The sequence below is a fragment of the Nycticebus coucang genome, unplaced genomic scaffold (assembly GCF_027406575.1).
Source record: "Nycticebus coucang isolate mNycCou1 unplaced genomic scaffold, mNycCou1.pri scaffold_43, whole genome shotgun sequence".
NCBI lineage: Eukaryota > Metazoa > Chordata > Mammalia > Primates > Lorisidae > Nycticebus > Nycticebus coucang.
This window is the reverse complement of record NW_026515577.1, coordinates 2,910,725-2,938,529: the sequence shown is the minus strand read 5'-3', so window position 1 is coordinate 2,938,529 and position 27,805 is coordinate 2,910,725. Positions and strand designations below refer to the sequence as shown.

The window sequence follows — 27,805 nt, the reverse complement described above, 5'->3', positions numbered from 1 at the left end:
AAACAAAACTTGGAGAGTTAAAGAGAGGAGGGATGACATCTCACGTACATTTGCATGAAGTTAGAGTGGCCAGGTGCTGGGGCTCACGCCTGTAATCCTAGCACTCTGGGAGGCCAAGGCAAGATGATCTCTTAAGCTCAGGAATTGGAAGACCAGCCTGAGCAAGAGAGAGATCCCCGTCTCTACTAAACATAGAAAAACTAGCCAGGCATGGTGGAGCATACCTGCTTTCCCAGCTACTAGGGAGGCTGAAGCAACAGAATTGCTTTTGAGGTTGCCGTGAGCTATGATGTCACGCACTGTATCCAGGCTGACAAGAGTTATATTCTATCAAAAAAGAAAAAAAAAAAGAAAAAGAAAGAAAGAAAAGATAGAGTGAAAATCAGAAAACATTAGGATTTAAGATGATCTTGAATAATAAAGACTTTGAGAGGTGAATGTGGGGAAAGAGAATGTGTGTCAACAAGAGAAAAGGGAAGTGTGGAGGCGGGAAAGAGCCACGACAGTTACGTGGTTGAGGCTGAGCCTGTGAAGGAAGGACTGCCTGGGTGATATCAGGAAGGGCTCTAAACACCAGTGAGGACTTTACATTTAATTTGGTAGGCAAAGGAGGCTACCAGACATTTGTGCATAAGACAGAGGCATGATTAAAACTGTTTTACGAAGATGAATCTGGCAGTTCTTAAACTGATGTTGTAAGACGCCAGAGCTTTGAACAAAATCGTGGGCTTTTGCAATTGTGTCATCTGACAAGTTGATCAGTAATTTTAAAAATCTTATAAATATTTAAATTTTCTTGAAGTCCCATTGATATCTATTTAAAAGGCTCCAAAGGGTTGGCAATAATGATCAGTAATAGCTTTTGTTCTTTTTTTTTCTTTTTCAGTGAAGGACTTGCTTACAGTTCAGAGGCGGTCCTCTGGGCAAGGGGCAGGGCCCTGGCTCTCTGACAGGGGACGGCTGTGGGCAACATTTTCAAGTTTTTTTATAGGAAAAAAGGAAATTGTAATATGTAACCAGTTTAAGGTTTGTCTGCATTTCTCCTGCCTATTTCACTGACTGGGCAAGAATTCTAGTGAGGAGGATGAGTATTCTTCATGCATGGATTTAATGTAGCATGAGCTTGTTTCATTTGTCGCCACAGTTTAAATGCCGTCTTTAAAGTTTTCTTGTCATGCCACTGTTGCTGTTTTCCCCTGTTTCCAAGAAGCTGAACTCATGCAGATGCCTGCTCCCACGTCCTGCAGTGAGTTAAGGAGACATTAAAGAGACATTTTCTTCTTTATGTTTAAGAACACGTAGAATGCCCATTTAAATAAATTAGCTGTGGTGTAATATTGCTGTATCTTAGTTTTATCTGTCAGAGAATAATTTAAAACAACCAGCTGTACTGTGTAGGGTTTAAAAAACACTAATGCAAGGCAGTTACTACATACAGTAAGAAAAAGCAGAAGCTATTTCAATTAACTTGATAAATTCTAATAGAATGTAGAGGATATTAAGCAACCAATGATAGTATGCCAAAGACTAATGTATAGCTCACAGGTTGTTTGCTATATTTTTTTTAATAAGAAGATGATAATGCTTCACCATTTCTTTTCACATTTAATTCTATCTTTATTTATTTATATTTTTCATGGGGGCTTCTAGATAGTTTATAGGAGGATGATGGGAGCGTTCTTGAACTTTCCATTAATTGTCAATGATTTCATCCATGTCAGTTTGGTCAGACAGACATAAATAAGGAGTGAGTAAAATACTTTTAATTCTACCAACTTGCCATTTCCCTAGTTGTGATTAGGGAGTCATCAACTCTTTCTGGATTTACTGCACTGTGTTTAAATAGTATTTAGCAGGCAGAGTTCGAGTCATCAGGCAATTGGCATACCCCTGACAGATGTACCACTCTTCTTAAATTTACAGGAAAAATGGGCAGTAATATAAGGTGAAGAAGGAAAAGGGAAGGGATTTTATAATTTTGGGAAAATGCCTTCAGTCTGAATTAAAATTCATATGATGTGTTTTGATATGTGTGTAAGAGTTTTGTGATTGTCCCACTGCCCTGGTACTTTTGCTCAGATGGCAGTTGAATAAACGCATTTTAGCTTTCTAACTGATTTAAGTAAATTTGGCTAAATGGAGCTACATGGACATGTAATCATCATGTCTTTGCATCCTTTCCCGTGTAAGTGCCAAAGGAGTGTGGCACGGTTGGGAACTTTCAGACTCTCCCTTCTCTCAAGTACATGGAGTGTGGCATGGTTGGGAACTTTCAGACTCTCCCTTCTCTCAAGTACATGGAGTGTGGCACAATTGGGAACTTTCAGATTCTCCCTTCTCTCAAGTACGTGTTTGCTCCAACAGTGCTTTGACATTCAATAAACAGTGTTTATTAAATCCCTGCTATGCACTGTTAATAGAGTAAGGAATAAATTTATGTATTGGTTACTGACAAAACATTGAGAAATTATTAACTAAGAAAATGATAAGGGGAAGGGGTATTTATTCAACTTGCCTGAACTATTCATTTGAATCTACTAGAGAAATCCCCGCATGCTTAATGCAACAAAAGAAATCTTTAAGGAATCTATAGATACAAATCAATTGACTTGTGCCATATTTCTGGCAATCAGTACAAAATAGAAATAAACTTACTGTTAGAGCCTTGTACTTCTTTATTCTAGAAAGGATGATAGAAACATCTTTGAAATTTAGTATATTTAATTTTTCATGTAACTAGCAGCATAGATTTGGTGATTAAAATTTTATAAGCAACTATATCATAATATATTCAAATGTATAATGTTCATGAACCCATTCTAGAAAAATTGCTACATACCTTATTGCTACATATCACTAGGGTCAGCTTCAAAGTACTCCCCTTGGGAGGCTATGCTCTGATGCCAGCATCTAGTCCTCCCTTCAAAGCACTTTTTCCTAGCATAAGTTTACAAACTTAATTGTCAGACCTACGTGATGATGCCTCTGATGGCCACTCTAGGAAAGAGTTGCAAATTGCTGTAATGGGTGGACTAGGTCCTGGCATCGGGGTGCAGCGTCCTAAGGGGAGCACTTTGGAGGGGACCATAAGGATATTAGGCAATGACATATGCAGCACTTTTTCTAGGGTGGGTTCGTGAACTTAGTTCGCAGACCTTATGTGCATAAAATCTTAGTCTCTGCATTTTGACAATTTTTGGATTTAAAAGATAATAGCTAGAAACGGTCGTAGGAAAGGTGCTTGTTCAAGAGGAATATGTCAAGCGCAGTTTATTTTTATTTTCAGGCCTTTGTAGAATAGGACTATATAAAATTTGTTTCATCTGGCTCTTTGAATTTTCTTTCTTTTTGGCTGAAATCTTATCATCAATGTTTCAAAATTATACCAAAAAGCCTTTAAAATAGTCTGTTCTCTATATAAGGCACTTTGGCAAATATTTTTTCATAGGTAACACTCATTTTTTTATTATTTCTGGAACTCATATCTGCCGTATTTTCCTCCACGGTTATACTGGTGTGTGCCATATATCCCAGATAATCTAGAACAGGTCCTTAAAAAATGATTTCACTATTCAAGGATATTTCATTAGTTGCTTTTGTGATTCTTGATTTATAAATTTGTCATGTCTTTTTTTTTTTGAGATTTAAAATTCACCATTATAACTATTGGCTTTTCGAATAATTTTCAAAGACTGTACTGATGATTCATAATCTGTTCTTTATTTTAAAAATTATCTGTTACTGGAAATGGCAACACTATCCTAGCAGGAGAGAAATGTAAATTTCACTTAGGGTCTCTTAAACATTGCTGACTGGGAAACAAAAACATTTTCATAGGGCTGGTTCACAAGTAGACTCATGTCTTTTTTCTTGTCCTATATCCTTTACAGGGATCTACCATGGGTTCTGGGTTCAATTGTTTTATTTTTCCAGAATTAGTGAGGTATAATTGACAAAACTTATACATACAGGGGCTGTCGAGAAAGTATCCAGCCATGTAATATGAAAAATAAGAGACATACGTGGCTGGCTGGGTACATGGCCTGTAAGTTGTACAATGTGATGTTCTGATGTACCTCCATGCATGTGAAATGATTACCACCGTCATGTTACCTAAACTTGTCCATCCCTTATAGTTACCTCTTCATTAGGTATGGAAGGGCATCTAAGAACATTGAAGGTTTGCTCTCAGATGAGCCTGAGCATGCGTGAGACCCCATCTCTACCAAAAACAGAAAAATTAGCCGGGAGTAGTGGTGGTGCCTGTAGTCCCAGCTTAATGGGGAGGCTGAGGCAGGATAATCACTTGAGCCCAGGAGTCTGAGGTTGCTGTGAGCTGTGACGCCACACCATTCTAGCTTGGGTGACAGAGAGAGACTTGGTCTCAACATAAAAATCTCTCCTGGAAAATTTAATACGGTTATAGTGTATTACTAACTGTAGGCACCAAGCTGAACAGTAGATCTCCAGAACGATCCCTCAACATAACTGAAGGGCTGTGCTCTTGGACCAGCACCTTCCCTCCTCTAGCCCCCAGCCCTGGCAAGCACCATCCCACCCCTTCTTCTGTGAGCTTGACGTCTTGAGATTACATATGTGAGTGATATTATGTCGTATTTGTCTTTCTGTGCCTGGCTGATTATTTCACTTAGCATAATATTCGCCAGTTTCATTTATGTTGTTGCAAATGTCAAAAGGACAGGATCTCTTTCTTTTTTTAAAGGCTAAATGGTATTCCATGGCATGTGTGTATGTGTGTGTGTGTGAGTGTGTACATGACACACTTTCTTTACCCATCATTCATCAGCAGCACTTGGGCTGATTCCTGTCTGTGCTGCAGTGAGCTTGGCTGTGCGCACGTCTCCTTGAGAGAGTGACTTCATTTCCTTTGGGGATATATATACATATATATCCAGAAGTGGTACTGCTGGATCATATGGTAGTTTTATTTTGAATTTTTTGCGGAATCTGGCGTGGTTTTCTGCTGAACATGTCATACAGAAACATTTGAGATGTGTAGTTTTCCAGCTTATCAGCCCGAGAGCCAGAGTTCTGCTTGCTGTGTGCATCTTCTCTCCCACTGCTGGTGTTTGTTTGTTTGTTTGTAGCAAATGAGTTCATTTCAGCCTTTGGTGTGAAACCAAAGCCACTATTATTTTACCCTTGATCTTCTGAGTAATAGTCTGAGTTTTTCCTAATCTTTAGGAAGGAACATTTATTTGGTATGCTTTTTTCTTACAAGGACTTAGGCTTTAAGTTGTTCAAACAGCCAACTGTATATTTCATCCAGGTGAGACTTTCCTGTTTTATGTTTCACCCATTCAGCAAAATAAGTCATTCCTGGAAATCTGTATGTATTATCTGAATTCTTTTGCTGTTTTCCCACAAGCTTATGTTGACCTTGCATCTGATGCCAGGATTTGCACATTGAACTTTTCCCCTCCGCATCTCCTCTCTGGTGTGAATGCTGGATCCTCTCCTGTCCGTTCCTGTGCTCCCCTTCTATCATATACACAGGGCCCGGCCTGCCATGATTCCCAAGTTTCATGGAGCCCTGCAGTCCTTTGTAAGGTCTTTTTTTTTTTTTTTTTTTTTTTGCATTATAATTTTTTCCATTTTAATGCTTAAAAATATGGAACGCTTCACGAATTTGCGTGTCATCCTTGCGCAGGGGCCATGCTAATCTTCTCTGTATCGTTCCAATTTTAGTATATGTGCTGCCGAAGCGAGCACCCTTTGTAAGGTCTTTTCTTCCTCCCTCTGGGATGACCTTGCTGTATAACATGCTGTTCTTATTGGAGACAGTTTTCTGTGCTTGTTTATAGATGTGAAAACGTCTTTTGTCATCAACCTCAGGTTCATCTCACTTAGGTGGTGGGGAGAAGGGAGGCTGGAGGTAGAAAAATCCCTCCCTCTTATTTTGTGTTTATTTCTGACATTTCGGCCTGTAATGCGTGCACAAATGCCATAGGCTTTGCCTTCCATACTAACCATAGCATCCAACTGCATGCTTGTAAGACAGGGTTAGATGGCACCCAGCTCACGTGCCCTGGGGCTGGTGGGTTCCAACTGGCCTGGGCCAGCTAAACAAACAAACAACAAAAAAAAATAGCCAGGTGTTGTGGCAGATAACTGTAGTCCCAACTACTAGGGAGGCTGAGGCAAGAGAATCACTTGAGCCCAAGAGTTGGAGGTTGTTGTGAGTTGTGATGCTACAGCATGCTACCAAGGGCAACATAATGAGACTCCGTCTCAATTAAAAAAAAGAAGAAAGGTTAGAGAATACTGCAAATTAAAGTTTTAAATATATAGTCAATCAATATATAAAACATTGTTAGTTACTGTCTTAAAACTGGGAAGAATCTTAGAGACAGATTAAACTGCACCTTCATTTTCTTTGGTACAGTAACTTTTGGAGATCTGAAACAACTTTAAATTTTATTCTAAAAAGTCAAATGTAATATTTTAATTTCTTCTCTCAGTGAGGTCATAGTACTTTTTTTTTCTTGAGTCTCACTAAGTTGTTCTGGGTAGAGGGCTGTGGCATCACAGCTCACAGCAACCTCAAACTCTTGGGCTTAAGTGATTCTCTTGCCTCAACCTCCCAAGTAGCTGGGACTATAGGTGCCCACCACAACACCTTGCTATTTTTTTCTTGCAGTTGTTGGTGTTGTTTAGCTGGCCTGGGCCAGGTTTGAACTCGCCAGCCTTGGTGTATGTGGCCGGGGCCGTAACTACTGTGCTATGAGCGCCAAGTCAGGTCATAGTACTTTCTATATTATGCAGCACTATACAAATAACTGTAATTACTGTATAAGCAATTCTATAGATAAGGGATACCCACAATCCTTATCTTTTTCCTTATTCTTCCATTTAATCATAACAGTGAAGGGACATACCTGGGCTTTAGAATACCTTGTTGGTTTTATTTGATCTGGTTTCTAGACAGAAGGCTCCAATTATTTCCTTGTACATGGACTATATTCCCACACAGGGGTTGATTCATTCTTAGTTAGATTAGCTGACACCATTTCTAATTTCTTAAAAATTAAATATTAAGAATAGCAAAGACGATCAATAGACTATTAACTTAATTATATAACAGATACTTTTTTTTTTTTTTTTTGTGGAGACAGAGTCTCACTGTACCGCCCTCGGGTAGAGTGCCGTGGCGTCACACGGCTCACAGCAACCTCTAACTCTTGGGCTTACGCGATTCTCTTGCCTCAGCCTCCCGAGCAGCTGGGACTACAGGCGCGCGCCACAACGCCTGGCTATTTTTTTTTTTTTATTGCAGTTTGGCTGGGGCTGGGTTTGAACCTGCCACCCTCGGCATATGGGGCCAGTGCCCTACTCACTGAGCCACAGGCGCCGCCTGCAGCACATTTCTTTATGTCTAGATTGAGCTTTAGGATTGGCCTCTTTTCATCATCTTCAATTTTTTTTTTTTTTTTTTTTTTGAGACAGAGTTACTTGTTACCCTTGGTTGAGTGCTGTGGCATCACGGCTCACAGAAACCTCAAACTCTTGGGCTTAAACAATTCTCTTGCCTCAGCCTCCCAACTAGCTGGGGCTAAAGGTACCACAGCAGCCGGCTATTTTGTTGTTGTTGTTGTAGTTGTCATTGTTGTTTACCGTGCTTAGGCCGGGTTCCAACTGTCCAGCCCTGGTATATGTGGCCAGCGCTCTAACCATTGAACTACAGGTGCTGAGCCCACCTTTAATTTTTTGTAAAATATTTATATGCCCCCAAAAAAACTATGTGAAAACATATATTCAAATCTTCATCCCGTAATAATCTCCTTCATGCTCCATTTTCACTTACCTGCATAGAAAGAAAATAATTTTTAAAATTTCTTTTTGCAAAAAAGAAGCAAATTTTTATTTGCATGCATATGTACAGGTGTATATATACAACTCATTTCTTCTCTTTTCTTACATAAGCTGCGGCATAGTGTGCAGTACCTGTCTCTCTGTTTATCTGCACCCTTGCAGCTTGCTTATTTTACTTAACAATACATCTTGGGTGTAACACAGTTTACAGACTCTTCTTCATTCATTTTCAGCTACATACTTCTCTTCCATCATTCTTTATTCAAATCAGTTTCCTATAGATGGCATCCTATAGATTGTTCTCACTAGTTTGATTTTGCAAACAATGGTACGTGAATAAACTTGCATATGCATACATACATGCATAAAAGTTTATATACCCCTTATATACTAAGACATATAAACGTGTGAGTGTGCATGTGTATATGTGTGTGTGTGTGTGTTTTATCTTTAGGGCAAATTTCTAGAAGGAGGGAATCTCTTTTGTCATGGAAGGTCTTTCCAGTCTCACCTCTGTGACATTGCACACTTTGCACTCCCTCTAGCCATCTGTACCTGTTTTCCCACAGCCTTGCCTGTGTATATGTTGTCAAACTAAAAATTTGCAAATGTGACAGATGAGGAATGGCATCACGTTGTGAGGTGGATCTGAATCTGTGCGGTGATGAAGGTGATCACCTTGTACTGTGTCTAAAGACTTGGGACCTCTTCTCTGTGCTGATGTTTAGGATCACTTTACATATCTGGGATACAGTGTATTTTGTGACATAAATTGAAAGCATTTTATAGTAGAATTTTCCTTTTTCTTTGCCTTTGGTATATCCTAGAACACAAAGTGGTTTTTATGGTTGTATTTAAATTTATAAAGTTTCATTGTTTCCAAATGTTGTTATAATTTAGAAAACTTTCCCCACACTCAGTTTATAAAGGAAGCCGCTCACCTACTGTAATTCCTTCTAGTGCTTATGTGGTTTACTTTTCATCTTCATTAAATTCCCATTGCATTTGGAATGTATTGTGGTCAGTGATTTTAGGTGCAGAGCCAGTTTGATTGTTTTCGAAATGTCCATCCAGTTGATTGAGTTGAATTTACTACAAAAATCTATCTCTTCCTCTATGATTTGAGATACTTCTTTTACTGTGCATTGAATTGCCACACATCCTTAAATTTATTCCTGTTAATCCATTTTGTCCCAGTAGAGCAACATTATATGGCTTTAGTTACAGAGGCTATAAAGTATGTTTTTCTATTTTGCAGGACCCATAACCACCTCTTGTTTTTATTTTGCTTTTTTCGTTTTTTTAATTATTATTTTTTTTTTAGACAAGAGTCTCACTTTGTGTCCTCAGTACAATGCTGTGGCGTCATAGCTCATAGCAACCTCAAACTCTTTGGCTCAAAAGATCCTCTTGCCTTACCCTCCTGACCCCATGTTATTTTTTTTCCTGAGGATTTTCTAGCTATTTTCCCATGTTTATTTCTTTAAATGTAATTTTAACATTAACCTTTGCGCTTAAGAAAATGAAAACTTGGCATTTTTATAAACACTGTGTTTAATTTATGTATTGCTATGCTTGATTAAAATATAGCTACAAATTCTTTGCTGCTTATGTTTTGGGATACTGAGTCTGTTTTCTTTTCCCTAGAATCTGTCCTGGCCATGGCGACTTGCTTATCTCTCACAATGTTGCAGAGGTGACACTTTGGGACTTAGAGGATAGGGCAGAAAATGTCTCACATGTGCTTTCCAGGGCTATTGGAACCTCCTGAGACCCAGACACCACACTCTGAAGAAGTTTAAGTAGCTCCAGAGACAGGCTAGGTGGACAGGAATCAAAGACCCTGGTCACCAGTGCTGGCTGATTCAGCAGCCACTACCAACTAGGCAGCCTTGTGAGAGAGTGTTCTTAGAGGGAGGTCGATCCTCTAGCCCTAACAGAGTTGCTGCAGCTGACGCTGTATGGAATAAAGATGAATTATCCTTATAAAGTTCTACCCAAATTGCAGATTTTTTTAAAAAAGAAAAGAAAGAAAGGCTCGGCACTTGTGGCTCAAGCAGCTAAGGCACCAGCGACATACACCTGAGCTGGCCGGTTTGAATTCAGCCTGGGCCCACCAAACAACAATGACGGCTGACAAAAAATAGCCAGGCATTGTGGCAGGTGCCTGTAGTCCCAGCTACTTGGGAGGCGGAGGCAGGAGAATCACTTGTGCCCAGGAGTTGGGGGTTGCTGTGAGCTATGATGTGACAGCACTCTACCCAGGGTGACAGCTTGAGTCTCTGTCTCAAAAAAAAAAAAAAAAAAAAGAAAGAAAGAAAGAAAGAAAGAAAAGAAAGAAAGAAAAAGAAATTATTATTAAAGGTTTTTTTTAAGTTAGAAAAGTTTCCCTAGGGAGAATTAAAACTAGACAAGTATGTTTCACATTTCCCACCTTGTGGTAAGATGCCTTTGTAATTTCTTAATACCTTTATTTCCCTACCTTATTCAGTTAAAAAAAAAAAAGAACATTGAGAGGATTGCAGTATAATTTATTCGAATAAACATTTTACCTAAAACACATTAATAATACAAATAACGTCTTATAAAATATTAATCCCGAATAGCCTAGCCTTAGAATTATGTTAAAAGAATGAATAAGTTCTAACAAAATCAACTTGTGTATTACTTTTATCTTATCTTCTTCAAATAAGTAACACAGTTAAAAAGCTATCCATGCATCAAGTCCCTTAATTAAATAGAAGGAAAAAAATTCTATAAAAATAAGTAGGGGGCCAGGCTGGTGGCTCACACCTATAATCCTAGCACTCTGGAGTCCAAGGAGTGTGGATTGCTTGAGCTCAGGAGTTCAAGACCAGCTTGAGCTGCAGGTGCATGTGGAATTACTTAAGGAGAGAGTCATATCTTGATGTGCTTGCATTGCTAGTAATAATGATTTTATAAAATTAAAACCAAAATACAAGTATTAGTTGTAAGTAGGCTAGGAATTGAATTAAGAAAATGATTGCAGAGGATGGGCAAAGGAAAAACAGAAACAGTAGAGAAGTGTATTCAAAAGAACCTTGAGCGCAGCCCAACCTGCTACTGGAGGCCTGGCACCTTTAAAGCTTAAGGAGCAGCTTGCTGGACTTTCACCCCTTTCCCAGCGCTCTGGACTGCAGAGGTCTCTAAACAGGCAAGACTGGCCCGATAGGTGGGCTATTCTCCATCTGAGAGAGGGAGTGCGTTCCTAAAGTTAGATATGCAGAATGTTTAAACTTTGTTAAAGAAGGCAAGATTTGCTCTGGACCAGAAAAGGAGATAAAAATATCTGTTTTCTCTGTCACCTTGATAGAACCAGAAACCTCCATCTGTCTGAGTAACAAGCTTCTTGAGTATGAATTGTCACTGCTGTGATTTGCGTGCGGCTTAACTGGGGTCTTCGCTGACGTCCTGCTCTCGGATTGCTTTTCACTAGTCCAACTCTGTTTGTGTTAAAGGTCATAAATACCTTAAAGCAATAAAAGTAAAAGATAAATCCATTCAATTAACATAGTTAGTTAAAGAAATAGTTCAGTTAGAGAAATGCAAGCACAGCAAGAGCCACATCATAATTGTTTGCCTTTCCTTCATGAGATTTAAGATTAAAACCATGGTGTGTGAAACAAACTGGAGCTAGCCTGGGGCTAGAGGCTGCATCTGTGTTAGACCCATTGAGCTGGGTCTCCTGGCCCAGCTCAACTCCTCAGACTTTCCTCTGTCTCTCGTTTTTTTCATTTTCTTTGTTCTCTGGTTCGATCAAGCCACTGAGTGGGAATCATAGCGTTGTTGGGGCTGGTACCTGATACTGATCAAAGGGGGACCCTGTCTCTACTAAAAATAGAAAAACCAGCCAGGCATTGGGACAGAAGCCTGTAGTCCCAGCTACTTGGGAGGCTGAAGCAGGAGGATCACTTGAGCCCGAGAGTTTGAGGTTGCTGTGACGCTACAGCACTCTACCCACGGCAACAAAGTGAGACTCTGTCTAAATAAACAAATAAATAAAAAGTTAGGAACTAATTATTTCTTGGTACGATTGCATCTTTTTAATACTTTAGTATTTCTCAAACTGGATGCTTCTTATGATTGACGTGTATGTTTGATGTAGAGTTTCTCCTATCCCCCAAAGCTCTTATTAAATAAAAAAAAGAATACAGCAGTGAGGAATTATATACACATCTTGAAACATTTTCCTTTTCTTTCCAAACTAAAATTAGCGTCTATAGATAGATGTCCCATAACTGCAAGAAGATTCTTTAGGAATTTTGTTTGAAATGGCTGGTACAGTAGATAGATGTCCTAATTTCCAAAGAAGGTAAAAAATTAATGGATGGAGTATTCAGATTTTTCTGCTAAAGCATTGCCCTTTTTAAGCCATATATATATAATCATATAGCATGTATATATATATAATTACATACATATAGACAGATAGATTAGATAGATAGATAGATAGATTGATAGATAGATACATAGATAGATACATAGATAGATAGATACATAGATAGCAGTCAGAAGAGTGGTCATAGATGCTGAAGTCAAACTACTTGGGTTCAGATTCTAGGCTCTTCCATAGCAGAGCCTAGAAAATTTTGGCTTACATTCTTGTTTGCCGGAGTATTCAACAGCTAATACTTATAAGGCACAAGTAATTGCATATACTATGAATCAGGCAATCATGAGTTCAATTAAATGAAGTTAAAAGGCAGGGAAGAACTTGAAAAGGGGGAAAGCTAAATAAGTATTTTAGGGGGGAAAGGACAGAAAATATAGGGCAGCAACTTTGTCACAGGATTTATTTAACCAGCTGCTGTTCCTTTGCCTCAGCATCTCTGTAGCACGTCTGAACGGTGCTTCTGCAAAGTTTCCAAGCCTTTAGAAAGTTCCCAAACCCAAATATTACAGCAACTAATTCTGTTACGTACACATGTTGGTACAGTTGGATATTTTGACAGAGTGTAAGCAAAACTGGTTCTAACAAATGAATTTGGTTTTTCCAAAATGTGTTTCTCTTCCAGTCCATTATCATTTTGAATTACATTTTCGGGTGCATGTATGACAGGTGTACTTACCAACTGTGTCTAAAAAAACTGTGTTGTCGCGGACCGCCAGTCGATGGGCCTCAGTCCGAGGGTGCTCAGGGCGAACGGCTCAGGTTGATTGAAAGGTCGACGCAGGTTGAAATGACAGACTGCCACACAAAGCAGCTGCACTTTATTGATTTTTAAGTCTGGTATTTATACATTTTCTTTCCAGGGTTAAAACAATGTAATCATTACTTTGCTTATGCTTGTAAATTATCTTTGTGCCTGCATATGTGGTTTATCATGCATTACATGTTTTCAAGGTTTTGCTCTCCGGAGGGAGGTGGTTTATCTTTTCAAGGTTTTGCTCTCCGGAGGGAGGTGGTTTTATCAGTAACACCTGGTTACTCTCTTAGGAATGTCAAGGTTTGCAACTTCTCTCAGTTCTGTAACTCTTTTCAGTTTCTTATGATCTTATTTTTAAAATAGCTGGACATATTCTTTTATGTATAATGCTTGACTACTTCTATATATATTTTTATGTATTTTTACTCTTATTAGTAACTATATTTTGATTCATAATTAATTGCTTGTTAAACATTAAACTACTTTATTGATTTGTATTACATATGAAAATTAGTGAAGTAAGATGTTTTTCTAAGTAAAGTTTTACTGCAGGCGGTGATAGTGCATGTCATGTTGAAACATCTTGTTTGCTGTGCCTGCATTGTCTCAAGTCACTGACATTTATGGTAGGGACGTGCTGTTGTGCAGGCTCTCTTGGAGCCACTGAGTCCGGCACAGCCATACTTGCTGTGTTTAATTGTGGATCAGTAAGTCACTGTGTTTATTCTTAGTTTCTCAAGACAATCAGGCAATAATCAGGCATTCAACTGAACAGACAGGTTTCAGAGCAAAGGTTTTTTTAGGCTTTTATGCCGCACCTCGTGAGTCATTACGTTCAAACAAAGGCATGCTAGGCAACTTATGCGCTGCTGTCGCAAACCAGGGGGGCTGGGGGTTTCGCTCCGGGGAGCACATACCACCTACTCACGCATTTTATAATGCGGACAGCGCCACTTCACCCCGGCTAGATGCCGGGGGTGCGGCACTGTGTTTTGAAAAGAAATCTACATTGCAAACATTGAGTTGCTTGTCCTTTCTTCATGTTAAAATTGTTTCTGCTTGAATTTGTTTACTTCATTTTCTTGGGTGTATTTATTTATAATTTATACGCTGCCTATACCCCAAATGACTTTAAGATAAATGATTTTAAGATGTGTGTGTAGTGTAATAAGATCATTAAAGATAGCTCAAATAAGAATCACTGATTAAAATAAGTGCTCCAGGTTAATCCGAACAGTAACTATCTAGCATGGAAAAAAACTGGTTACTGTTTTCTTTTTTATATCCTGAACTCTGAAAAGCATTTATTTGATAGTTCCTACCTATGCAGAAACAATACTTTCTACGGAGCCTTTCAAAACATACAGAGCTGTTCCTTGTGTTCAACCAAAGATGTACCATGTGAGTACAATCGAGGGAAAGTGCAGTTGGTTTTGATTTAGGGTAATTTCACTGCTTGCTTGTTTCTTTTTGGTGAGACTCAGCTAATGTGGTCTCGATATCTTGCCTTGTGTTCAGTGACAATTAGATTATTTAATGAAGTATTTTTAAAAAATGGTCCCTGCCACTACCTGCATGAAAATCACCTGAAATTTTGTTAAAATTTATATTCCAGGTCCTCAGCATAGTTTCAATCAGAATTTTCAGGACTGGATTATATTACTTGACATCCTCAAAGGACTGTTATGAACACGAAAGATGGAAGTCAGTTTCTTAGGAAAGTAGTCCCTGGGGGAAGAGGTCCAGGGGACTCTGAGTCACAAGGTAGTTGAGACTTGAAGGCTTTGGATACTCCTATCCCAGGTTTTACAACAGGTAAGTTGATAATTTCACCTCAGTATCTTCCTTATCTAAAAAAAAAAAAAAAGAAAAGAAAAGAAAAGAAATCAGACTCATGGAGATAAAGAGTAGAATGTTGGTTACCAGAGGCTGCAAAGGGTAGTTGAGGTGAGAGGGAGAGGAAAGAGGGAAGGGTTAACGGGCCCGGAATGCAGCTGGAGGGAAGGGATGAGATCTGCCATCAGCAGCAAAATAGGTGATCATAGTTGACAACATATTATATTTATTTATTCATATTTGAAAATAAAAAGCGGAAGAAGAATGTTACCAATGCAAAGAAATGATAAATGCTTGAGGTGGTGGATCCCCAGCGACACTGATGTGATCATTTCATGTTGTATCCCTGTCTAAACCCCACGTGTAACCCATAAATAGGCACAGCTATTATGTATCTATGATAATTAAACACTTTTTAAATTTAAAAAGTAAAAATACTTACTAGAGGAAGTCATTTTGTCTTTCCTACCACAAACAATTATGATGAGAAATTAGACGAAAAATGGTAAAATGCTTTGAAAAAATATGCAATAAAAAAAAGAGGAGTCCATTTTTATTATTGTCATGGAAAACATGTAGAGTTAAAAGTCCTATGACATCGCAGAGCATTGGGGGCTCATGGTGTATTTGAGTACTGAATACACTCCCTGTGGTATCTAAGATAAGGGGGGCTGAGGGAATCTAGGGATCCTTCTGCTTCTCAAATAGAGTTTCAGACAATTCTTCTATCTTTAGATTCGCCTTCCTCATCCTTCCAGCTACTTGTGCTGCCAATTCCTGGGCGTTTGGAGTTCTACTGCGCAAATTGAGTTGGTTTTTGACCTTCTCTCCTGCCGACGTAGGAATCAACTTTCTTAGCAAAGATCTGTTTCTTGTTTTTCTGCATTCTAGATTTCAAAATAGTGCTATTTTCCTTTCTTTTCTTTGTATGAATTTTTTTCCTCTTTTAAAAGCTTTTTGTTGTCTTTTATAAGGACCACCAGGGAATAGGGGGGCAGTTTTTGGTTTGAAATTATTATTTTAAAAATGTAAGTGCTTTCTCTTTGAAAACAATTAGCTTGGAACTTGATTCACACACTTGTTTTAGGATGTTTTAAAATATGGTGCATGTATTTTGCCTTCAGCTGAAAAAATCAGAATCATCCCACCCACTCCAAAGCCCCAGTTCTAGTTGCTTCATTCTCAGTAACAAGAAAGCAAGAAAGGAAAAAAGAAAGGAAAGGAAGGGAAGGGAAAAAGAGAGAAAGAAAAAAAATGACAAACATTGAGAGCCCTGGAGGAGGGAGCTGTGAATAATGGGTATTAATTTGGAAGAGCATACGGGGCGTGATCCCTGTGTGACTGCTCTGACAGCCATAAACCTAAGTCTGTGAGTGGGGGAAGACTTTCACCAAAACATGGTAATGGATTAGCTTTCAGCAACCCTACCAAGAACACATAGACATTTAAAGGAAAGAAAGGAAGTGTCACAACTTTAACATCTAAGTCGGAAAAACTTAACAGACACGGTTATAATTTATATTATTAGTAGATGGTGTGTGGTGCGCATTGACACCCTGAGTCCAGGATACCACATAACACAGCTATTCACAATCAGGAGGACGTGGGGCATTTGCAGGCAGAGGTCCCAGCTCTTCCTCCTTTTGCAAAGGTCTGTTGCTACCAGACACATTTCAGGAAGCCATTGAAACCTAAATTACTCTTTCCATTGACACTCTTCTGGTTGTAATTCCATTGCTTTATAAAAGGGACAAATAGCTTGGGACAGATACATTGTGATGAGAAATAAGAGAAGCAGTCTGCCTTAGGGTGGAATCTAGGCTAATGACATATAAGAAGAATAATCTGAATTCTTATATACGTGAGTAATCCTACTTCTAGTCTATACTGAAGGATTATGAGTACTCTAAACTTAATATGTAAAGGGCATAGAACCATCCAGCTCCTTCAGATGGCTGTGAATCTGTCTAGGAGTAGGCGGAATGTGTAGGCTTTTGCAGAGCTGACAAAAATCAATCAGGGTGAAGTACGCATCAAAGCTCTTTTGCTACTTTGCTTGCGTTCAAAGCTAATGGTACTACTAAAGTAGGACTTGCTTGTGAATTTGGCTCTTGCTAGTGTCTTCCCAGGTCTCTGTTTCAAGGGTGTGGAGTTGATTCCTGTGCTGAGGAATTGCGTCCTCTAGCACAGATCTCAAATGATCCAATGGGCCAAAATGCCTTTGTGTGATTCAAATGCATGTTGTAACATGTTCGTACAGAACTACATGTATATGGTTTATGCAGAGCCATTGAATGGAAATCCATTCTCAAAGCAGAGCTATCCTATAAAAGAAGAAAATTAATAATCAAAGAGGATGAATCTACCAGGCTGTCTTATTTGAGGTGCCTGTGAAGGAAAACACGCTACTATGGCATCCTCTCCTCTCCAGCACAGAAATCTAACTCCAGGAACTTGAAGGTGAGGGCTGTCTCATCGGGCATGTCCACGGCCCTTACCTTCCATTGCCTCTATTTGACATTCAAATAGAAGAATCTTGTCTTACCTTCAGCATTAAGTGAACAAAACAAGTAATAAAATACGCAGTGAAAATAAACTATAGGTGTGGAAGGATTTTAAAGTTCAGAAAGGTGTCAAATTCTGAGATGTGCATTCTCATGATACACAATATGTAAGCTAGTAAAAACAAAACTGATTAAAGGGAAACCACACCTATTGTATTTTTTTCCCCAATGAGCAAGTGGTGAGTTCTAGACTGTTCTGCTGGCTGACTCCTCTTTTTGCTGACGTGTCAACTCTAGGTGACAGCTGAAATGACAGTCACTGTGTGACATAACCATCCACCTGGACTGCACAAGGACACTTCAGAATATGAACCATGAGGGAGTCATAGAAAAAGCAAGTAAATATGACCAGAATCTCTCAGTACTTAGAACTTCCAGAGCAGCAATTTAAAAAGCAGCCTTGGGGCGGCGCCTGTGGCTCAGATGGTAGGGTGCCGGCTCCATATACCGAGGGTGGTGGGTTCAAACCCGGCCCCCACCAAACTGCAACCAAAAAATAGCTGGGCATTGTGGTGGGCGCCTATAGTCCCAGCTGCTCGGGAGGCTGAGGCAAGAGAATCGCTTAAGCCTAGGAGTTGGAGGTTGCTGTGAGCTGTGTGAGGCCACGGCACTCTACCGAGGGCAATAAAGTGAGACTCTGTCTCTACAAAAAAAAAAATAATAATAATAAAATAAAAAATAAAAATGAAAAGCAGCCTTGGCCCACAGGGTCTTTGTTGCCAGCTAACATATTGGGTTTATCACATTAAAAAAAAAAATCTTGATCCTTGATTCACAATTTTTTTTTTTATTGTTGGTGATTTATTGAGGGTACAATAAGCCAGGTTATACTGATTGCAATTGTTAGGTAAAGTCCCTCTTGCAATCATGTCTTTCCCCCCGTAAAGTGTGACACACACCAAGGCCCCACCCCCCTCCGTTCGTCCCTCCTAATTTCTCTGATGATTAAAGATGATGAGCATTTTTTCATTTGTCTATAGGCCATGTGCCTATCTTTTTCAGAGAAGCTTCTATTAAAGTCCCTTGCCCACAATGAAATGAGATTACTTGTTCTTTTCTTATTAATAAGTTTGAGTTCTCTATGGATTCTGGTTATCAAACCTTTGTCAGAAGCATAACCTGTAAATATCCTCTCCCATTCTGAGGGCTGTCTGCTTTACTGACTGTGTTCTTGGCTGTGCAGAAGCTTTTTAGTTTGATCAGATCCCAGTAATGTATTTTTGGTGTTGCTTCAATTGCCAGTCCTCCTCATAAAGTATTCTCCCAGGCCAATTTCTTCACCTAAGCACCTTTTTGCTATAATGTAGAAAAAAAACTTGGCATAAAGTCTTGGTGTAAAATAACAAAATGATTTATGTCCTGCTTGATTTACAAAGGCATTTTTCTTTATGATCGAATAGCTCAGTCTAAGGGCTATTGAACAGATATTAGGAGCCCTTTTGGTTCTGGGTGGATCAGTTTGTCTTTCTGGGCTTCCCTTTCCTCATCTGTAAAATGAGAAGGTTGTCCTAGTTGAATGTTCTCAAAGGTTCTCTTCTAATTATAACATTATGTATTTTACATTTGATTACATACTGTGTAGTATGTAATACATCCAACACTTTGCTGGTAAATTTAATCCATGTAGGTGAATAACTTGAATGTCTATCAAACCATAACTGTTAACTTAATTAACAAGAAAGATTACTCTCCAAAATAAAAGGTCAGCTTTCCAGTTTGAAACAATATCAAAGATCGTTATTTTACACGTAAGACTCCATTTCCTTAACTAGTGTTTCTACCAAATAATAATAATAATGATAATAAAGAAATGATATTACAATGTACATTCTAAAACATTTATCTTCCAGCAAAGATAATTGCAACCCATTAAACATATTGTCACCCTTCAGTAATTGTTCATGCATATTAATTTAAAGAAGAATGGAGTGTTCCTTCATTATCTGGTTTTCTGGGAATAATTTCTTTCAAACAGGGTGACTATATTGCAATGAAATCTTTATTAACAGTAAGTTGTCCAAGCAGTGGAAATGTTTCTGGCTATTTTGTATATTTTTCATTCATTCATTTTCAGCTGAAGATAAAGAATTCCCAAACCGAGTAAAACTGTGATGAAGTGTGCCCCTAGTGCCCTGCCTCTATTTTTTCCTGTTCTGGTCAGATTTCCAGCTGGACAACTGGACTGAATTGACTTTGTCATCCCATCCCAGGCTTCTTCCAGGATGTGAAACCTGCCCTCCCCTGATAGGTCCCGCACGAAAGGAGTTTTTCTTTGCCCTGTGCCTTTCCTCTGTAGCAAACCCATTCTCCCCTCCACTTCTTGCTGCCCTGCTCAATACTTTGCACTTTCTGCTGAATCCTATTTCATGTTGTCCAGGCTATGTGACTATATTTTGCTCCATATTTACTGATATTAGTGCAGCAACATTTTCTCATCCCTAATACCATACCTTTATGCTTCCTGTGTTTTTTTTTTTAAACTAACGTAATGAATTTCCTGGTCAGAGTATGTCACTGGATTGCAGCACCTTTGCAAATTGGAGGTCACTGAACTAAGGTGGAAAGCTCATTTCCTGGGCATAGTCAGAATGTTATATTTTGTACTTAACAAAACTTAACAAAACAGTAGCTTATACTTTGAATGGGATTTGGTGATTTTCCAAGAACTACAGCGCAGTACATTATAAGCAATACTGAATATGTACTACAACAATTTTATATATATTGAGAATTCAGAATACACTTCTGTGCCTCAAAGTAATCATTATGCACACTAATTATTGTTGTACACCACAGAAATAGAGTTAGTAGAGGTTTCTTTGGACAGAAGGGCAGATAAATCAACCTCCCTGTAGTTAATTCTTTAGATGGTGCATAATCCTTTTATGCAAATGCAGATCTTCCTGCAGTTTACACTGAGGTCTAAACTCTAAAAGTTATGATGTATGTAAAAAAATTCAAATCCAGGAAAGTTCTTTGTAATGTACTTGACCCCGGGATCATTAGAACATTTCAGCACAACTTAACTGCCAATGGAAAGAACTGTGCTTTAAAAAAGTTTGAAGCAGCTGGAACAAAAATCACATTAAGCATAAAAGTTACAGAAGAACGTATTTCAAAAAACAATTAGAGGGCTAATTGTTGAGGCACATGCTTCCGTGTCTGTGAGTTCTGGTCACAAACTATAGAAGTATAGCTTCAGGCTTTAAAATATGATTCTGGAGTCACTGGAATAAGCACATGTCTGTAATAGGAGTGTGCCACTTATGAAGTTTGTGCAAGGACAAACTATTTACTTTTTTGAAAAGGCAATAACTGATAAGATCCAGTTTCAAACGGCCTAAATATTCTTCATCTCCACTTGCTGCTTGCCACAAAGGGTCACAACAACATTTAGTGTGTTTATCAATTGCTTAATGCATAAAAGAGATGATCATAACTTTATTTAATCTAACATTTATGAATTTTATAGAACTTCAGAACATAGCTTCATGTCTATATGCCTATATTTGCCATGTTTTTGTACAAGGAAACATGCGAGTGCAGCTCTTATTTCTCCCCAAGTGCAGGCGTGTTGCATCCATTTATCCAGCTCACTCAAATAAGGCTTAATTAAGTTACCACAGTGAACAAGGCCTGAGACGTTATGAATTAGACATGAGGAATGTGTTTATCAATTGCTTAATGCATAAAAGAGATGATCATAATTTTATTTAATCTAACATTTATTAATTTTATAGAACTTCAGAACATAGCTTCATGTCTATATGCCTATATTTGCCACGTTTTTGTACAAGGAAACATGCGAGTGCAGCTCTTATTTCTCCCCAAGTGCAGCTCTTATTTTCCCCAAGTGCAGGCGTGTTGCATCCATTTATCCAGCTCACTCAAATAAGGCTTAATTAAGTTACCACAGTGAACAAGGCCTGAGATGTTATGAATTAGACATGAGGAAGACACAGATTTCCAACCAATGTAGGAACAGTCTAGAAAAACAGATCAACGATGTTTTTGTATACAAGAAAGAAAGACCATGTCCTCAAGAGAGAATAATAGCAGGAAAGCCATAGAAACATGAATGTTGAAGAGGATTTGGGGATAAAATACAACAATACTAAACACTGTTCTAGGCATGATGCTAAGGGTTTCACATTTGTTATTTTAGGCTATTCCCAAAACCATCCTTCAAGTAAGATTTCTTTCCCTTTTGTACACATAGGAAGCTGAGGATTAGGGAGTTAATAACTTGACCAAATTTACACATCTAGTAAAACCTCAGAACTGTGATTTCAATCTTTATTATTAATTTCAAATTAATATGAGGGTACAAATTTTTAGGTTATACTGTTCTCACTTCCAAGGTAAAGTTCAAGTTGTAGAAGAGCTCTTCACCCAGAGGTATGCTGAATACGCTTGCTTGGTGCACATTGGTTGAGAACTCTCCAGATGCCCTCTCTCCTCCATCTAATTGCCTTCCCTCTTTCCCTCTCCCTTCTCCTCCTTCCTAAACTATTTTTGTGTTTTATCCTTATTAGAACAAATGGAATTAACAGAGATACACAGAACATTTCATCCTAACAAAACTTAATACACATTCTTCTCATCAGCCCATGGTTATCCTCAAAAATTGATCATAACTTAGGACACAAGTGTAACCTCGACAAATTCAAAAGAATAGAAATTATTCCTTGTATCTTCTCATACCATTGTGGGATAAAAGTTGAACTCAATAGCAACAGAAATCTTCATCCTCAGACAAAGTCATGGAAACTAAATAACCTTATGGTGAGTGACAGCTGGGCTAAGGATGAGATTAAAAAGAAAATGGAATAAAATGATAATGAAGACACAAACTCTCAAAATCTGTGGGATACTGCAAAGGAGGGGAATTTATTCCATTAGAAGCCTTCATCAAGAAAACAGAAAGAGAGCAAGTCAGCAGCCTAATGGGCCATCTCAAACAACTAGACAATGAAGAATAGTCCAAGCCCAAACCCAGCAGAAGAAAAGAAAATTACAAAATCAGAGCAGAATTAAATGAAATTGAAAACAAAAGAATCCTTCAGAAGATCAGCAAAACAAGAAGTTGGTTCTTTGAAAAGATTAATAAAATTTATAAACCCTTGGCAAGACTAAACAGAAACAGAAAAATAAGATCTCTAAAACCTAATCAGAAATGAAAAAGGGGAACTAACAATGGATACCACAGAAATACAAAAGATTCTCAATGATTACTAGAAAAAACTCTATGCCCATAAATTTGAAAATGTAGAAGAAATAGACTAAACCTGGAAACGTAGCACCTTCCTAAATTCAACCAGAAAAAAATCAGAATTTTTCAATAGACCTATATCAAGCACTGAAATTGCATCAACAATACAAAATCTCCCAGAAAAGAAAAGCCCTGGACTAGATGGCTTCACACCAGAATTCTACCAAACCTTCAAAGAGGAATTAGTTCATGTATTACATAACTTGTGCCAAAACATAGAGAAGGAAGGAATCCTCCCCAACACCTTCTATGAAGCAAACATCATCCTGATTTTAAGACCAGGAAAGAACCCAACAAAAAAGGAAACTATAGGCCAATATCATTAATGAATATTGATGCAAAAATATTCAATAAGATCCTAGAAAGCAGAATACAGAAACACATTTAAAAAGTTATGCACCATAATCAAGTGGGTTCTATCACAGGATGCAAGGTTGGTACAACATACATAAATCCATAAGTGTAATTCACCACAGAAATAAAATAAAAAAACAAAGACCATATGATTTTTTCATTTGATTTGAACCTTATTCTAACTTAGAGGCCTGTGCTTCTTAAAACACTGTGTCTTCCCATGACTGGCTTAGCGTAGCTGGAGAAGAGTCTTCTAGGGAAAGTGGCAGAATCACTATCTCTTTCTCAGGCTTGGAAAGGCCCACAGACCACATACAGTGTATTTGTACTTTTTCTGATCCTCAACATTTCATTTATGAATGTAAGTTATCTAGAGAACTACTGTAATGCCAAATACTTCTTCTGTCAGGTCTGTAAGGGGCAGATAACAAATACTTTCTGGTATCTTAAAACTGTAGAATTTCATTCTTAACAAGGCTTCTTATAATATGCAAAACATACCCAGTTCTTCATATGTAAACCATTCATCTAAGTGCATCTCCTTTCATCTCATCTGTCCCATTCACTCCCAGAGACACGGCCTATACCGCATCATGGGCAGCACCCCTGCACCCCTTGCTTATAAAGAGGCACTCTCCAGCCACCAGCAGTTTCCCCCAACTTATTCTCAAGGCTCCAAATATAATGTGTTCTTCAGTTCCACCCAGCAATGTAGTTATTGAGCCAAGCAACAATTCTCTCTTTGCCTTGCTCTTCTTCCTAGACTATAATCGCCTGCTTATGTGTTCATTCTACTTAAACATGACAGGAAAAGCCCAGCCTGGGTTCAATTCTTGAACTTCCTCTCTTTAAAGCTGTACTCACGCCCTTATTTATTTTATCCAGAATCCTGGTTTGAATTGGTATCATGAATTAAATTTGAATCTCTGCTCCAGGCCTGTCCTTCAGTTCAGACTTGAAATTTCACTGCTTATATCCTTCCTCCAGTTGGATGTTCAACAGCCACCTCAGACCTAACACGTCTACACTGCACTTCCTTGCACAGTTGCTTCACACTAACTCCAAACTTCCAGTGGCTCCGGCCAAAAATTTCCAAGTCGTCCTTGATTTTCATCTTTCCTTCATGCCCTTATCTAGTCTACCAACACATTTTGTTGGCTCCCCCTTCAAAACACATCTGGAATCTAATCTTTCCCCACTATATTCACCCTGAACGAAAATATCATCAACTCTCACCTGGATTCAAACAACCTTAACTGGGTCCCCTCTTGCTGTTCTTGCTCCTCTAGGCCAAATTTTCATTCAGTAGCTAGAGTGCTTATATTCCAACCTCAGTCACATAATTGCATTTCTTACTTTCAAACCCTCCAAGTCACTCTTTTCCATCCAGCACAAGAGTCAAATTCCAAACAATAGCCCATAAAGCCTCCTAAAGTCTACCTGCTGTTAATCTCTGAGTGTCTTTCCCTGCTCTCACTTTCCTTTAGCTGTACTAGTGTCCTCATTCCATTTTTTTTAATTTAAAATTTTTTAAGGGACCACAATGTTTTTGTTACATGGCTCAAATCAAGACTATAAACGTGTCCATCACCTGAATAGTGTTCATCATACCTGTTAGGTGGGTTTTGTTCCTCCTCTCCTCCCCGCCCCTACACTTTTGCTCAACTTCCAATGACTTACTTCCCTCTGTGCATCTGTGTGTGTATAGTTCCGATGTATTGGACAGTACCTGTGATTTTTGTTTTTCCATTCTTCAGATTCTTCCCTTAGCATAATTGTCTCATTCTTCCTCAGAGTAGGCAAGCTCAAGCCTAAGGTCCTTTATGTGACATTCTCTCTCCCAAGAATGCTGATCCTCCAGTGTCTGCGTTGTGTGGTCCCTGGGCACTGCCTCAAGTGCCTCCTGACCCTCTATAACTAAGCTCCATGCTCTGTGGAGTCACATGGCCATGTCCTCCCTATCCTCCTTGCTCTGTTGCACTTTTTCTCTGTAGGTTTTGTTGCCGTGTAGCTGTATAACTGATTTATCAGGCTTATTATTAGTGCCCCCTATGGTTCTGTTAGTAAGGGATCTTCACCTATTTGTTCACTGCTGTGTCCCCTGGATTTAGTGCCTAGCACACAGCTGGAACTCAATCAAAATATTTGATGAATACATGGTACATCTGTAGGAAAATGAATAATAGTTCTATCACAGATGCAACGAACATGGGGAAATATTCATATATGTTGACCAAGTCTGAAGCTTCTTAAGCACCTACAGTCTATACTAATATTTTTCTTTCTCCTCGTTCTTTTCATTTGTATCACACATGTCCATGTACAGAAAGTCTATTTTTTAAAACATTGTATATGCCAGCACGCCATTCATTACACTTTACATAACTTACACATAAATTTTGGTATTTGTCACCTTCAATCACTTACCACAAATGTACTATGAGATGCCACCTAAGATGAGACGAAGAACTTGCAGTCTATTTCTGAAAGATGAAACTCTCAGATCAAGGCAGGGCTTAATTGTTTAAGAGAAGATCATTGTGTAAAAAAAGAACATCAACTTTCCTGATAGTATTGGCTTAAAAAAACTTTAGAAATCAGGAAGAATTGTAGGTACTATACTTGCTGTAGTTTGGTGATTTTGTTTAATGAATGTTTGCAATATATTTATTCTCTTTTTAAAAACTGGGACAAAACTGTACTATCTGTATTGTAAATTCCTATCAGTGTTATGACATCATGTTAATATCATACCGATGTTATCTATTACATTATTTAATACCAAATCCAAGGTCAAGAAAATGAATTATTGCACGGTTCTTATGTTTGGATTATGATCTTTCCTATTAACTAGTGGCAGAAAGATGAGATGCTAAAACATGAACCCTTTTTCTGTGAAGTACTACTGAGACATCAGTTTGTTATGTCTTTATTTTTTACTTGCACAAATTTATGGGGTGTGTGTGCAATTTTGTTACATGAATAGATTATGCAAAGGTTAAGAGAGGGCTTTCTGGGTATCCGTCACCCAAACAACACACATCGAACCCATTAACTAATTTTCCCCTCCTTCTCCCCGTCTCACCCCCGCCTCACTGTCCAGCATCCCACTCTCTTTCCATGGGTGCGTATCTGTTATCTATATATTTTTAATATAGAAATAGAATTTAAAGTATTTCCCACCTCACCTGACATTTGAAATGCTGTGGGTACTTTGGGACCAGTTTTCAAAGCGGGCCAAGTGCTGGATGGGTGGGGGCGAGAGCCCTGAAGTGAAACTGGCTTTAGGGGCAGAAGCAGGAGCAGACCGACTGCCAGACCCAGTAGCGAGGTTAGAGTACCGAGGGCCGCGTTTGGGATCCCGTCTTCAAATAACAGACACATTGCCTCAGCCTGAGTGAGCAAACGTAAAGGGCAAATCTAACTGGTAATTAAGAACAAAGGTCTAAACCAAGATTAGAACACATAAAGGGCAATGTGAAATGGACGTATTTTTTCCCCTTGGGCTCACTTCTTGAGAACTTTATTGTCAAAGGCAGAGTCAGCTGTGCTCAGTACACGTATGTGGGGTGTTCAGCAAATTTTCATGCATTACAGGTTTCATTTCTGTTCTCTATTGGCACATTCTTAATTAAAATGCTGCTTGCATAACTGACGATGTTGCATATTGATTCAATTGCCATATTAATTATATTTCTTGGTAAAATAGGACATATTAACAATAAAGGCATTTGTGTTACATGTAGTATGTTGATTTTTTAAATTAGACTTTTTTTCTTGAAAGGTATTTTCATCCTAAAAAGAAGTCATAAATTTCATCCAAACATCTTGTTGGGTGGCACCTGAGGCTCAGTGGGTAGGGCGCCGGCCCCATATACCAAGGGTGGTGGGTTCAAACCTGGCCCCGGCCAAACTGCAACAAAAAAAATAGCCAGGTATTGTGGTGGGTGCCTATGGTCCCAGCTACTCGGGAGGCTGAGGCAAGAGAATCGCCTAAGCCCAGGAGTTGGAGGTTGCTGTGACCTGTGACGCCACAGCACTCTAATGAAGGCGATAAAGTGAGACTCTGTCTCTAAAAAAAACGAAATAAATAAAAAAGATATTTTAAAAAAATTGTTCAAGATATCTGCATTAATGTCTTGAGATTTTTGTCCAATCGCATTTATACATCTATTACATCTAATAAGATAAAGCAAATGGGTAAGTTATTTCAGTGTGTAGGATATATATGCATATATATTTATGTATACATTCCAATGTATATATCTAGCTGTGTGTACTGAAGCAGCTTAGAAATGATGACATAGTAGAATCGATGGGGATAAAAGCTGTGGTTTCTTAATACCACTTCTGATAAACAGGAAACAGCTTCTTGGAAAAATGGCTGATTACAGATCTAAGTCAATAAATGCTCAAAATGAGTCAGCGATGTGTATTGTGTCAGAAAGCAAATAGAAAAACATAGAAACTTAAAAAAACTACAATGGGAAAAAATACACAAAAACTATATGAAGGGGATTCCTCTGGCCAATGCTTTTTGAGCGTCTCTCCACTGTGAGATCACGGGGAAAGGGAGCCCTCCCAGCCTCCTGAACAGTGAGAAATAAATGTACGTTGTTTAAGCCATACACTCAAGTTTCTTTTTTTCTTACAGCAACTCAAGCAAATTAAGGCAATAAATATATTTTAATTTATTATGTTAGAATTTCTAATTTTATGTGTTTTTAAAAATAAAAAAAATCCACTGAAAGTTTCAATAAAAACAAGATATTATTTGA

General features: G+C 38.5%; 1 protein-coding gene and 1 non-coding gene across 2 annotated transcripts in view; one reads left to right on the top strand and one right to left on the bottom strand.

Annotated features, from left to right (window-relative positions):
- The window catches only part of LOC128579264 (p53 apoptosis effector related to PMP-22-like), a 49,439-nt gene that overhangs the window by 10,577 nt on the left and 11,057 nt on the right, over positions 1–27,805 (top strand). The gene's annotated exons all lie outside the window — the stretch shown is intronic.
- Positions 5,627–5,733, bottom strand: LOC128579291 (U6 spliceosomal RNA). Its single transcript, XR_008378117.1, has one exon. It is a non-coding gene; the product is annotated as a U6 spliceosomal RNA (small nuclear RNA).